At 42.3% G+C, this 5,397-nt stretch overlaps 1 protein-coding gene across 1 annotated transcript in view; it reads left to right on the top strand.

Annotated features, from left to right (window-relative positions):
* Positions 1–5,397, top strand: part of PARVA (parvin alpha) — a 150,722-nt gene that overhangs the window by 850 nt on the left and 144,475 nt on the right. The window lies entirely within an intron of this gene.

Raw genomic sequence — 5,397 nt, 5'->3', positions numbered from 1 at the left:
CAGTGTAGAACCGTGGTTCTCTCCCGGGACAATAGGGGGAGGGGTGCTTGGCAGAAGAGGGGCAGATGGTGATGAAAGGGTCGAGGGGGGAGGCAAGGGTTTCTTAGGGTGACATCTTTTTATTGGACCCGCGGTGGAGTTGGGATAAAGTTAAACAAGGTTTCCAGCGTCAAACGCTCTTCCTCAGATCAAGGTGCCCAGGTGTGCTGCAAGCTTCCCATTGCATTCAGCTCTTCCTGGTGGATTTGGGCAGGGCTGGGACCCTGACCCCGAGTGAGACCCTGATAACTGCATCGTCTTCAACTAGCGGTTCCCAACCTTTTTTTTGCAGTAACCCGCTGCTGGGAGCAGAGTGTGGTGGCGGGGGCCCAGGGGTGGGGACAGGGGAGTTCCTGGCACTAGGCGTGGCTCGTCCTTTGTGTGAGGCACCTTTGCCACTGCCCCCACATCCCTTATTTGGGTCGTGACCCGAGGTTGGGAACCACGGTCTTAAACCAAACATTTTCCACGCAGCAATGAAACCGCATGAGAGACTGCTAATGGTTCAGGGACGACTTGCCAATGCCCATGCTGATGCCTACCATGGAAGGACCCACCTGGCAACTAGAGTAGATGGAGAAATTATGGGGCAGATGGCTGTAACAGGTGCCTGGACAGACCTGCAGATAAGCGATTCTCCTGGGATAGTTAAACCAGTTGAAGTTCGTTTCACACTAGCAAGGTAATAGTGCTCCATATCAAGTATCTGCTTGGGGACTTTCTTTAGGTCCCTGAGGAAGAATGTCTTGTATTTGAAAGCTTGTCTAACTGTATTCCAACTACATAGTTGGTCCAATAAAAGATACTGCCCTAAGAAATCCTGGCCTTGCATAATTTCTGAACCATCATGGCTACAATATCACTCTTGCACTAGGCTTGATTGTTTTCTTGGATGTAGGACCAGAGCCGGGTGGGGTGTAATACTGAATGAAGGCGGCCTCTGTTGAAGTCTTCACAGCAATTTGCTGAAAGACCTGAAGTGCTTCATATAAAGCACCCAAGCAGACCCTTGATATTACTGTGCTAGTGTGAAATAGTTTATCACAAGAGATTCACTTATCTGCAGGTCTGTCCGGGCACATTAAAGCCATACCGTCCATCATTTCTGTATTCGCTCAAGTTGTCATATTTGTCCTTCCATGCTAGGAATTGGTATGGGCATTGGCAGGTTAATTCCTGTAGGGAATGTGGGTTAATTCATGTAGGGCTTATGTTTGGTTTAAGATGAATCAGTTGTCAGGCTCAAACTTGGTGTACGGGACCCAGCCCTGCAGAGTTCCTGCACGTGAATGCAAAGGGGAGCTTGGAGCATGCATACATTGATCTGCAATCTGTGCGAATATGGCACAGGTATTTTTTAAAAAGAGATTGTGGCATTAATTTAAAAAAACCCAGCAAGTTTCAAAGCTCAAGGTATTGTGTCCTCCACTTATCCTGTCAGGGCAAGTTTTTGCAACACCTAGTACGTAGGTGGGTTGATTGGAGAGGTTGGTGTAACATCTAAGCCTTGAGCAGTTAATAAAGGCTAAATATAAAAAAATCGGATTCAGTTGTTGAATGTAATGTTTTTCCTTCTTGAAAGGTCTACTCCTCTGTGTATTAACTTTGCCAGTAAATTGAATACCACTGTCGTTATACAAAGGGATGCGCAAATTCCAAGTGTACACAGTAGTCTGTTTTTTACCAATATTTTTGCTGATAATTTTCACTAATATCTATCCCCACTTTGATAAAGCAGCCTTGTTCAAAATTACACAAGCATTGTATGCCTGAATCTATTGCCTAGTTAAAATCAAGTGAGACTGAGAACTGGAGTTTGCGCTCAGTTCAAACATGAAATTTTTGAAACATTGTGAGGGTAAAAGAGATTGTGTCAGTGTCCTTGAAGTTAGAAATTGATCTGTTTACTTCTAAACACTTGTACTAGCAAACTTTAAAGATACAGCATCTACTATTTGTGGGTTATATAGGTTAGAATGGCAAAGATGTGGTCAGGCTGCTTCTGTTGTCATCAACTTTATCTGGTTTGAAGAAAGTAATTTATTTTTATGTCTGTCAGTGGCATCAATCTGTCTTCTCACTAAGCTACAGGTGTGGACCCACAACAGGTTTTTGTTGGCATGATATACATCAGTTTTGTATACCAATGTAATTTATACCTGGCTTTTGTTCAGAAAGTTGACAAACTTCCCTGGAGTAGCAGATGGTAACATTTAGGTATGGTTTAGTTGTTACAACTGGGAACTGGTTCACGGTTGTTGGTGCTCAGAAGTCCACAGCTATAGTTCCCTAGCATTCTAGGTAGAATGGGGGAAATGCTTGGACCTATGTTTAGCATTCCCAGGGGCTTGAAGGGCATGATGATGGGCCACAGTCAAACAGGGAGTAAGGATGCACTAAGCTGTTTATTTAACAAATAGTACAAGGGAGGTTATTCATTAAAAAGTGCCAACAAAAGGAAAAATAAAGGAACCATAGAGTTCTGGCTGCAGAGTGGCCAGTTGCAGTGGTGGGAGAAGGAGGGGAAGTGAGGAATTATGTAGTATGGGATGCATCTGGTTCACAAGTGTACTAGCATATGGTGCACTGATTTTCCAGGTACACTTTTGAGCCATTCCAGGCAGCTTTTTAAATGTCTGCCTGTTTCAGGTTTAAACCACATTTAAACTGTTTTACATGGGTCCATACACAGAGTATAGACCAGTGGTCAGTAGCATAACTAGGGTGGGGCAACCAGGGCAGCCATCCCAGGTGCTGACTTAAGGGGGATGAAGGGGAGTGGAACACAAAAAAAACACTGCCACCGCAGCCATATGATTGCTCTGGAAGCACAGCAGCAGCCAGAAGTTGCAGCTGTCCCCATGTGTTGCAAATGCCTCAGGAGCCTAGCTGTGGTGTTACACCTCCATCAGTGGTGCTCACCCTGTGGGCCGCAGGCTGGATCCAGCACATGCAGCTGTCGTCTAGCTGTGGGGAGTTCCAGTAGCATCACTTTAGGGGGGAGGGGGAAACCAGAACAGCAGTCCCAAACTCTGCCTTTGAGAGGACAGAAAAATAGCCACTGCCACAGTGACAGGTGACTTCACTATCACGATTAGCATGGCAGCAGCCAGTGGTGCTCCTTGCCCTGGGCAAGGAGCTGCCCTGCTATGACTCTGAGGTGCCTCAGGCCAGATGATATGGCCCCCATGTGCTGGATCAGGCTGGTGCGCAACGTCAGTCCACGCCTGGATCTGCCATACAGGATCATTCTATGGCCATGATCCTTCCACAAATTGATCATGTGTGCCAACCTGGTCTGGCCCATGAACTGGCCCTGCACAACTTATTTGGCCTGTGGGGCTGGATAAGTTGGGCACCACTGCTGTAGTCTGCTATTACAGGGTGTGTACACGCATACAATGTCCACTTAAAGCGACTTAACTAAGTCGACTAAGTTGACTTAAGTTAAGCCCTGTCAGAGCGTACACACAGCTCCTTGACATGGAGGCAGCTGTCTTGTGAGCTAAGTTATTTTAACTAATACGACTCAAGATAATACACCCTGGAGGTGTATTGTGCTGCTTTTAAGTCGACTCTGCTCCACATAGAGGTGTATGCTCTGACAATTAAGTTGACCTAAAGTTAAGTTGGCTTAACTATCAGAAAGTTAGTATGCGTGTATGCACCCATGGTGCCCTGTCATGAGGCATCAGGAGAGCAGGCAATAGTCAGAGCACGGCTATCCTCAGTGAGTTGAAAATTATTAGAGCTGTGGACACGTGACAGGCACACCAGTATAAGTTATACTGGTGTATAGTAATTACCTCAATTTTAAAAAACCTAATTATACAATAGATAATACTATACCAGTGTAGGGCTATATCTCATGTGTCCATTCCACTTTTACACTTGGTTAAGGCAGAGTATGCTGGTATAGATATATATCCATTCTACTTGCAGGAAGACGAGAGGTTGATAATTGTTCATTAACTGTTGAAAAAATAAATCCATAGTTCATTTAAAAGGCCAACACATGGTATATGTGGTTTCAAAACAAATTTCACAAACCTTTTTTCAGTTTAATTATTGTTAGATTTCATACAGTATTTCATGTTTGGTAAGAAAATTTATACACAGTTATTTTATATACATATCTCTGTACATCTGCAAGCATACAACAGGAGGCTGTGATTTTTATTTGATAAGCAACAAAGCTTAAATATTTTTCAGTGGTTCATTTGAAAGATGAGAGAGGCTGGGCTTCTCCTGTGATTCCAGGGGGAACTTTCTTTTAGGAATAATACAGGCACATAGCTTTTAATACAGGAAGATACTTTTTTTATCAGACTGTAATGTAGTTCTAAGTAAAATATCTTACAGAATTACAAATATGTTTCACCCAACACAGGGCTTATCATCAACGCATCTTGCACTCTTGTCAAAGAACAATATTGAGATCATTTGGGATAATGTTTGTCATAACTTATTTCTATTATTTAATTCTTTATTTAAATAGTGCTGTATTTGCCATTCCTATTATTTTGCTTGTGATTGATATCAGCCTAACCTAAACTTATTCAGTTTAAATGTATCCAAATCATCCTGTTTACCCATTTAAAATACTACAACAACAGTGGCATTCTCCATTTCTTCTGTAATTTCCTGATAATTCTATAATTTATCAAAAATGAACAACAACAGTCTGGAGAGTCAGTTATTTTAAAACTCTGTCATGTGAGTTATATAGACTTTCTTGAGTGAAAATGTTTTGATTTAAATTGATTCTCATTGACTTAATGTGGTAAAAGTAAATAATTTGTCATCTTTATATGACATAGTCTGTCTATTTTCCAAATATAGAATTGAAATATTTATTAATCTTTTCTCCATCATTATAGACAAAAATATCATTCCTGCCTAAAAAGTGATAATTTTTTAGATTTCTTATTTTCTAGTAGCATAAGATTGGTGTTGTAGCCATGATGGTCCAGAAATTTAGTGAGGGGCAAGAATTTCTTACAGTGATACCTTTTATTGGACTGACTATGTAGTTAAGATAAAATTAGACAAGCTTTTGCATGCAAGACTTTCTTTGTTGTTGCATTCAAAACCTTCTCTAACCTTATTGCAGCTGCATAGTCCATCCAGTAAAAGATACTACCCCAAGAAGTTCTTGCCTTGCTTATTTTCTATAATCCTGTTGATGATGGATTCTAAATTTAATATATTAAGCTTTTTATATCAGTTGCCTGCCTTTTGCGCGACGTCAGCGAGGACGACGACCTGCTTCTTGTCGGTGGGGACTTTAATTGTACCATCGCAGCCCCGCTCGACCGTACGGGGCCCGAGCCTCACCTGCCCTCAGCCCGCAAGCTG

Source organism: Gavialis gangeticus, unplaced genomic scaffold, assembly GCF_001723915.1.
Source record: "Gavialis gangeticus isolate Ggan-Ray unplaced genomic scaffold, GavGan_comp1, whole genome shotgun sequence".
Taxonomy (NCBI): domain Eukaryota; kingdom Metazoa; phylum Chordata; order Crocodylia; family Gavialidae; genus Gavialis; species Gavialis gangeticus.
This window is presented reverse-complemented; position numbering and strand designations above follow the sequence as displayed.